Source organism: Apium graveolens, chromosome 8 (assembly GCF_009905375.1).
Source record: "Apium graveolens cultivar Ventura chromosome 8, ASM990537v1, whole genome shotgun sequence".
Taxonomy (NCBI): Eukaryota; Viridiplantae; Streptophyta; class Magnoliopsida; order Apiales; family Apiaceae; genus Apium; species Apium graveolens.
The window spans coordinates 14,120,051-14,130,146 of record NC_133654.1 but is presented as its reverse complement, the minus strand read 5'-3'; the positions used below and the strand labels follow the sequence as shown (position 1 = coordinate 14,130,146).

The window sequence follows — 10,096 nt, the reverse complement described above, 5'->3', positions numbered from 1 at the left end:
TGCTTGAAGATCTTTGCGGATCTACCATGCATGATACTGAACTTGAATACCCATTTCAGAAACAAACTGATGATGTGACTTGGCATAGGGATGACATCCCGAATGAAAATATGTCATCCGGTGAAGAGGAAGAAGATCATGATGATGACCATGACGAATAAATGGACATGCTGACTTCTTTATTTCTGTTTTTTATGCTCATCTGTTGCTTTTAATTATGAAAAACTTTGTACCAGTACTTGTAACTTATTCCTGATTGCTTGTAAAATTTGATGATCAGTTCACTTGTTATTTGCTACTTGTTGTTTGTTGTAACTTATTCCTGATTGTTTGTTATTTAATTTTTATATTTCACTCGTTACTTGATAGTAATTGATTATATCTGTATAATGTGGGGACTAATTAATATTCATGTTCATGTTATTTTCAGGTTATGGAAGAAAACTATTTTTTCCTCAGGTTCCACCATAAGGGCCAGTTTCAAAAAACCAAATACACAAATGGAACAACTACAACAATTAATGCAGCTGCGGATCCTGATAGATTTTCATTCTCGGTACTGATGGAGTATGTTAAAGATGACCTTGGATATACAGAAATTGGAGGAGTTTATGCGAAGAAAGAAGATGGATGGAAACTACTGATGACTGATAAAGATGTAGATGATCTTGTAGCAGGGGTAAAACTTGGTTCTTTCTTGGATATTTACCTTGACAATATGGTGGACACATCTATTGTTCCTGCTACCCAGATACAACCACATGTTGTCATAAGACCAAGGACACAATTTGAAGGTAAAATAATTTTGGCTCCAAATAATTTTTTATATGAATTTGAGTACTGAACTGACAGTTTATATCTTTTTTGTCTTTATATCGTAGGTGCTGATTTACCCTTGAAAAGGAAGTTTGTGATGATTAAAGATCTTAAACAACAGACAACTGATAAGATAAAGTCACGAGCTTTGGTGGAGAATTAAATAGAACATGATAAACAGATCAGTACCAGAAAGCTTAGAAAGGCAGGTGATAAGGTAATTTTTTTATCCCGGTGTAATGACATTGTATGCTTTATTGTCATCTTATATTTAAGTTTATTAATTGGGTGCTTGGTTTAGAAGAAACTTGTTGATTATGAGCTAAACAGAAGAAGGAGAATGGAAGCGAATGCGAAAGAAGCTGATAAGTATAAACTGAAGGAGAAGGCATATGAGTTCTTTACTGCTGGGAAATCCACCAAGAAAGCAAAGAAAACAGTTACAGATCCTTGGTCAGAAGCTGAATTTGATCGAGCATATGTTTCTGGACATGTTAGTTTAAGCGAAGAAGAAGCAGAACATGTTATTCCTCAGGTTTATTTTTTTACAAATACAACTCCTTTGTTTTTGTGGAACATACAATTTTGTTGACTATTTTTTGTGTATTTAGCCAAAAAAGAAAGTAAAAACTGTTAAAAAGGTTAACGAAGTCGTCGTCAGACCAAGGACCCGTTCATGTTCAGTAAATCAAACTGAAGGGAGAACAGAGGTATATGAAATTATTTTAATATAATTTATCTTTGTGTATTTCATATGCATCTACATAGTTGATTTTAGTTGTAATTTAATTTTTGTTTTAATTTAATTTATTTTTTTGTATTATTCGCAAGGTTAATAATAGAGATATATTACCACCTCCCCCGCCACTACCAGCTCCCCCGCCACTTCCTCTTGATCTTACACAGTTGCAAAGGCCTCCTGCCAATGAAGGAATTGGTACAACGGAGGCATTTGTTGATTTACAAAAATGTAAAAAAGATGCGGAACAACAAATGCGTGTCAATGATGATGAAAATTGTGATGGGAATAACTTCCAAACTGTTGTGGATAGTGTCTTCGAAATAGGTTTATTTCAAATAGTAGGTAATGGTCTTATTTTTTATATCAGGAATATGCATATTTATTTGGGGCTATTTTTTTAGGTGAATCTAGTACCAAAAGTACAAGGCGTAGAGGACCTACGAAAATGAATCATGTTTTCACAAGGAGACTCGATGAAAGGCCAGTTATTAATTTAAATCGTGACCTCCAGCCCGTGTCAAAGGAAAAAAAGGTCATTACTGAATTCAGTAGTTTCATCGGGACGATAACAAGGCTGTACATCCCACTTGATTATGTAAATTGGTCTAAAGTTCCTGAAGCAATAAAAGATGGATGGTGGGAATATATCAAGGTAAAAAGCACTTTAATTGTTTTTTACTAAACATATTCAGTATTTTTTTCTAAATTAACTTGTTCTGTGTTTTAACACAGTATTTTATGTAAATTGTGTTGTCCTTATTATTTATTCTAGTGACGTAAATTGTGCAATAACCTGTTTTTTTATCATAATGTTTCTTTAATTCTTGATTCATATCATTTCCTTGTTAGACAAAAATACTGGTTTATTTATCGTAAATAGTTGCTTCTTTCTTGATTCTTATCCATATTTTTATATACCTTATTAGACAAAGTACATAATTCCTGAGGAAGGCAAGGATTGGGTAATTAAAAGCCTTGCTGATGACTGGAGGGTATATAAATCTTGTGTTAAGAGTGCATGCTATACCAAATTTGATACCGACGCTGAAAGGATGAAAAGCAGGCCTGCAAATATTCCAGTGGAACAGTTCAAGGTGCTTCTCAAGTACCGGGGTGATGAATCAGTCAAGAAAAAAGCTGAAACAAATAAAAAAATCGAAAGAATGTGACTGATACTCATACTGCTGGGCGCACTAGTTTTGCTCAGATTCGTAATGAAATGGTATGACGTACCCTTATTTGTTGTTTACCAGTCCCTTCATTTATTTCTTGTAAGAAAACTGATACATTTTATTTTATTCTAGAAAATTGGTAAAGATGCCCGTGCACAAGAAACAAAGAAGGCAATTTATCCAAAAACCCGCAAAGGCCATAAAATGATGGTAAAAATAGCACTTTTATATTTCTTGACCAATTTTACAAGTATTTTTGCTCATAAATTGCATCTTCAGATTTTATGACAAATTTTATAAGTATTTTTGTTAATAATTAGCCCTGCTTTATTTTTTTATAAATTTTACAAGGAGAAATTGTATTTTATTGAAATTAATGTTTGTTGCTCAATTTTATACGTAGGAAAAGAAAAATGGAAAAACTCCTCAAGAATCAACTGATGAGGATGAGGAGATGGCAGATCTTGATCTTGCAGCTCATGGGCCTAACTGGCTTGTTGGAAGGAGTGGCATAACAAGGAAGACGAAGAAAAAATTGACAAAAGAGGGAAAAGCAGATTCTTCAGAACTGGAAAAAGCAAATGAAAAGCTAGCTGCTGCAATGGAGGAGAAAATGCAGAAGAAGCTAAGGAAGATTTTTGAAAAACTTGGTGAACTGAATCTTGGTCTAAATATCGATGTTGAAGAACTATGTGCTCAAAGTTCTGCCGAGATTGATGAAAATGAAGATGATTATGAGGATGCAGAAAAAGTTAGCGACGATAATGGTGATGCAGATGGAGATGAAGATGAAGTTGCAGGGGCCATCTGATGTTTACTTTAATTTATCTTTAAGTTATCTGCAGTTTGCTATAGCTAGCTTCTTTTGTTAAATTCGAACTCGAATTTGGTTTAGTTGTGTGCGACTAAATTCTCTCGCGAATTTGGTTTAGCTAGCTATTGGTATTTTCAAATAGACTTAAATTATGAATGTTTGTAAGGATGATGTTGGGACAGCCTGAGAGCTGCTTTTAATTTGGTCATGGTACTTTTGAATGACAATTGCTTGGTTTTGTGGCATAAAAAATGCCTGGCTAGTATATTTTACAAACAGTTCCTTTCAATTTTTTTTAAAATACTGTTGCAATTATGTCCAAATTCGTTACCGTTTAAAATTACATCAGCCATAAAATATTGCAGTTGGTTCAAATTTTGTTGCAATATTTGTTAAATTTGACCTAAAATTTATTACAATAGGACCAGTTAATGTTGCCTTAAGCTGGTTATTTAGCAGACAAAAACATCTATTACAATGATTTTACTGTGTTGCTGTAAAAAATATTTTGTTGCTAAATATTGTCTACTGCAATGAGGTTGTGTTGTTGCTATACATGGCTCAAAATGTTGTTATAGGACCCCTATTGCATCACCACCGGATGCAACGCCAAAATTTTCCATATTTGTTGCCATACTTTCTACTACAACATAAAAAGCCCTTTAGGCAATAAATTTTTGCTGTTGCTATATGAATTCTATGGTGTAGTGTTTGCATTTCAAGCATTTATTAGGAATTCAGGAGAATTTGCATTGTTTTGATGCTAATTTGATGTTAGGATGGTGTCTCGAATAAAAGCTCGTGAAAAGACCAGCTCAAATCAGTAAGAAAAGAAGAAGTCAGAAAAATCTCCAAAGAGATAGTGCGCCCGCGCTGGTCAAGCGCGCCGCCGCGCCAGAATGGCAGAAGTACAGCGCGCCCGCCCTGGTCAAGCGCGCGGCCGCGCCAGGTCGAGATTAAAGAATCTTGTTTCTACTCTGATTTTGATCCAGAAGACTTTAAATCTGAATGGGCTGCTATATATATATAACTTAAGGTCATTTTTCATAAAGAGACGTTTCAGAGCTTAAGGAGAAGGCGTAAGAAGATCGTAGAGCACAATTCCACCAAGATGAAGAGGATTTAGTTTATTCTAGTGATTCTTTTTTTTTTAAGTTATAACTTTGGATGCTAGTTTTCTTGCGTGTGAACCTATACTCTTATTTCATACTTGGTTTTATATTTATTTCGTATAAAGACTATATTTTATATACCATGCTTTCATCGGAACCCACGTTGATAATGAGTCCAATTATGGGCTAATCTTTATCGTGGGATTCTAACGGATTTGTTTATGGATTTCTTTAACTAATTTATTTCGATGCCTTAGTGTGTGGTGATTGTACGATATCCTAGTATTGGTTGTGCTTCGTCTTATAAGATAGCACGTTAATCTCTAATGAAGCGAAAGTGAATTTAGGGGTTTAGAACTTGCCATGCTAGCATAGGTTCATGTGTTAATATGCATGATTCGTAGGTAATTTTAACCATCTTACCTGCCCTATATAATCATGATAGATAACTTGTGCGTTAAACCGTTATGTTGTCAAATTCTATAGACATATAGGGTCTCAATATAATTGGTGTCTATTCAGCTTCTATCACTTTTGTGGATGTCTGGTAGTATGGTATTCGTACAACGAAAGTTGGCGTTTATCAGTTTCGTATTATCTGATTAGTGTCATCACCACTACATGCTAAGGTTAAGAATGAAAAAGGCTATTGAATGAAGTCTTTAATGAAGTTAGAATCCCATGTTTGTGTCATATAATATTCAACTCTCTTTAATTCTCTTAGTTAATATTCTTTAGTATAATCACGTAGTTAATCGTAGTATAAACAACCTCAATTTGTTATTCGCCTTAGCATTGAATAATAACCATAACATTGTTGCATAGATACATTGATTAAAATTAACTTAACCAGTCTCTGTGGGAACGAACGAGAATTAATTCTATATTATTTGCGATCGCGTATACTTGCGTGATTATTAGTGCGTGTTCTAGTCCTAACACTTGCTCCGCCTTCATCGCCCTGCGATGGTAAATCCTACTCATTGTGCCTGCAAGAGAGATGATATTCTCTTGTACCTCAAGAGCTGCTTGACGAGCACATTCCGCCAGTTCAGCACGGAGTTCTTCTTTTAGAAGAACTTCTGCGATAAAGAAATGTAGTTCCAACTGATCATCCCAAGAAAGATGATCATAGACTAAAATTGGAACTTCAGTTGGGTGGTAGACTTCACCACCAATACGAACCTTAAGTCAGTAGGGATCAAAGTACATCTTTTCATCACTGGGAATAAAGATCAGTAGATATCATCCACCGTTGCGTGTATAAAACTGGGGTCGAACCATTTTTGATGAGTGAGGATGAAGTTTTGGACAAAAGATTTGAAAAGATGATGAGTTGTGTCGGTAAAAAAAATAGTGAGAAGTTTTGAGAGTGGAGGGTTGTATTTATAGAATAAAAGTTAGAAACTGAAGGGACTCTTTGATTAACCATGTAATAATTGACCATAATGCAAATACACGATTACCCATATCTAGATAAATAAAAAGTAATCTCTCTCTCTTCAGATTCCTATTCTCAATATAAATACTCAAGTATTACAAGATACTTGCATCAGTAGCTAACTCATTTAAGCAATTAAAAGATATTCCACTATCTCATTGTATAATTAAAAATACTGCTTAACAATTTGTTTCGAAAAAGTTCAAAATAGTCAATGAAGTATAACAATCAATCATGTTTTGATCATTATCAGTAATTTAATTACGAATATCAGGACTTATCAGCCAATATCAGAATTTATCAACTACTGACAGAAACTATTAGTCAAAACAAGTTTAACTAATAACAGAGCATTTAAGCATAATCAGTAGTTCAACATGCAGTTTTCACATAAAATTATTTAACACAATTTGCATGTTATCATGGCATCAACATTTAACACAAGAATCAGTATCTAACAAGTACCGATAAATAATAAGATACCATGCTTCAATAATATCAGCATACTTAATTATCAAAGTTTGAGAATTATCCTGAAATCATTCCCAATTCATTCACCAATCTTGTGAATGTAGTTTCACAGAGAGGCTTGGTGAATATATCTGCTACTTGCTGATCTGTTGGAACAAAGACCAATTCCACTGTACCAGCTTCCACATGTTCCCTTATGAAATGGTACCGGATACTGATGTGCTTAGTCATTGAATGATGCACTGGATTTCCTGTCATTGCAATAGCACTTTGATTATCACAATATATAGAAATAAAAAAATAGTTTAATCCATTATCCAGTAATTGATTATTCATTCATAGAATCTGAGCACAACATCTTCCTGCAGCAATGTATTCTACTTCTGCAGTTGATGTGGAAATTGACTTTTGTTTCTTGTTGTACCAAGAAACCAATCTGCCACCAAGAAATTGGTAGCTTCCAGAAGTGCTTTTCCTGTCTATTTTGCATCCTACAAAATCAGTATCAGAATATCCAATTAGCTTAAAATCTGAATCTCTAGGATACCATAATCCCAGATTCATGGTGCCTTTGAGATACTTAAAAATTTTCTTCACAGCTAATAGATGAGGTTCTCTAGGATCAGCTTGGGACCTTGCACAGAGACAGCTAACATACATGATATCAGGTCCACTAGCAGTCAGATATAGGAGTGAGCCAATCATACCTCTGTAGTTAGTTATATCTACTGAAGAACCAATATTTAAATCTAACTTGGTTGTAGTGGCCATGGGAGTTGATGCAGTTGAGCAGTCTTGCATTCCAAATCTTTTGAGTAGATTCCTGGTGTATTTGGATTGATTTATGAAGATTCCTTCATTAGTCTGTTTAACTTGTAACCCCAGAAAATAACTCAGTTATCCCATCATACTCATTTGATACCCGGACTGCATTAGCTTTGCAAACCTCTCATAATGTTTATCATTAGTAGATCCAAAAATGATATCATCAACATATATCTTTACTAATAACAAGTCCTTACCATGGTATTTATAAAAGAGATTTTTATCAATTGTACCTCTTGTGAAACCACTCTCTAGCATAAATAGAGCAAGTGTTTCGTACCAGGCCCTTGGAGCTTGCTTCAGTCCATAGAGTGCTTTATCCAGTAAGTAGACATGATCTGGATACCTTGGATCAATGAACCCCGGAGGATGTTCAACATAAACTTCCTCTTCGAGTTCTCCATTTAAGAATGCACTCTTCACATCCATTTGGAACACCTTAAACTTCTTGTGAGCAACATAGGCAAGAAAGATTCTAATTGCCTAAATCCTTGCAACTGGAGCAAATGTCTCATCATAATCAATGCCTTCTTGTTGTGACTAACCCTTTGCAATCAATCTTGATTTATTTCTTGTGACAATGCCCTCACTGTCAGTTTTGTTTGTGAACACCCATTTTGTGCCAACTACAGATCTGTTCTTTGGTCTTAGCACAAGAGTCCAGACTTTGTTCCTTTCAAATTCATTGAGCTCTTCTTGCATTATTATGACCCAGTCAGCATCTTGCAGAGCTTCTTCAACCTTCTTAGGTTTAGTTTGAGATAGAAAAGAATGGTAGAGATATTCATTCTGAGTGGCTTTCCTTGTTCTTACACCACTGTTAGGGTTTCCAATGATTAAGTCAGGTGTGTGTGTGACTTAGACCATTTTCTTGCAGATGGAAGTTGACTCCTTGAAGACGAACTTCCCCACTGATCCATGAACTCTCTGTTATTTCTTTGATTAGCACCACTATTGTTTCCTGATGCTCCCCCTGAATCAGTGTTCCCATTGTTATCAGTATTTGATGTAGCGACTGGAAATTTCATGACGTGATTAAGTGAATAAAGTATAATTTTGTGTTGTAATTTTGAAATTATGTTGTTAAATAAAAGGTTAAATGATTTTATGGTTATTTGTCGATATTGTATAATAGTAACTGGGAACGTAAAGAAACTCGTTCCAGTTTGAAGAGTCAGCGTAGGGATTCAGCTGTGACGTCGGGCCATCAAGTTGAACGGAACCCGTATTAAAAAAAGGATGAAAATATTTAAAAGTGAGAATGTGAAATATATGTGATAATCCTATGTGTTTACATGTTGTTTGATGTGTGCATGATCGAATTCGAGATCAGTGTTATTTTTAAATATTTTTAAAAGGGATTTTAAGGAATTTATTGATCTTAAAATATTTTTATAAAATTATAGAAATATGATCAAGGTATAAAATTTGCTTTGTTGCTTTCAAAATAGTCCAAGGAACTTTTTAAAAATAGTAGTTGAATTTATTTTGAGGACTTGAGATTGTAAAATGATTTTATAGAGTTTAATTCTGTTATTTGGATTTATTTGTAAAATCCATAACAAATTATTTATTTGTTCAAAAATTCATTTAAAAATATAGTGAAGAGCTAATTTTGTGTTCGTTATTTTAAAAATGGGATTGAGTATATTTTCCAAATTTATGAGGATGTTTTATATTTTTCTAAAAAGATTTATAGAATTTCAAATATAAAGAAAAAGAAAGAGAGGACTTTGCTAATTACCATTTTGCCCCTGAAATGTTTTATATATATAAACCCTTCCTCCCCCTTTTTCTTTCTTCCTCCACCCGGCTCTCTCTCTTTTCTCTTTCTCTCTCGAACTTTCTCTTCCCCTCTCTCTCTCGGTACAACTCTCTCTCTCCTGTTTCTTTTCGATTTCACCATTGAAACTCAATTCCAAGTCAATATTTGAGGTCTATAAGCTATATATATCTATGTATATGCTTGCATGCGGGTTTGGTGTGTGAATTTATGTTCGTTAACCTACAAGTTATCTTTATTCAAGTCTGATCCAAATTTTAGGCTCATTAGTTTAATTCAATTTTAAATCCTAGTCCTTATCTAATTTTAATCCATTTTTTTATTATTCTATTATTATAATTATTATTTTAAATATTACGGGATATTACATAACGAAAGTTGTGGATAACGAAAAGATCTTTCCGAACAGTCCAGAATCAACGAATTCTGACTTACGATGAATTTTTTATGAATTTTACAAGACTGCTAATTTTTATGGCTAAAAGCCCTACGAATTTTGATATAAAAAGCGAGGAAGACGTATAGGGTGTATTTATAACAAAATAAAACCCTATATCATTACCTACAAGTTATCTTTATTCAAGTCTGATCCAAATTTTAGGCCTATTAGTCTAATTCAATTTTAAATCCTAGTTATTATCTAATTTTAATCCCTTTTTCTATTATTCTATTATTATTATTATTCTAAATATTACGGGATATTACATAATCGGTGAGGATTCGAGTTGGGGGCCAAAAATCCGGCAACCCCGAACCCTTGCCCCCACCGGTGATGAACTTCGGTGAACCGGTGGTGAGCCATAATGTTTTAGCTGAGCTCAAAAAATCTTTAAACTTGATTTTGATATTTGCATGTGTAGTATATAAAGTTCAAATGTTTTTCTTGATATTTAGTTCGAAAATTATAAGATATAATTAAA

General features: G+C 33.9%; 1 long non-coding RNA gene across 1 annotated transcript; it reads left to right on the top strand.

The window, feature by feature from the left end:
- The first annotated feature begins 2,618 nt into the window (after positions 1 to 2,618).
- Positions 2,619 to 3,274, top strand: LOC141677381 (uncharacterized). The gene is made up of 3 exons (XR_012557409.1): positions 2,619 to 2,780; positions 2,863 to 2,940; positions 3,134 to 3,274. It is a non-coding gene; the product is annotated as an uncharacterized LOC141677381 (long non-coding RNA).
- Positions 3,275 to 10,096: the final 6,822 nt, after the last annotated feature.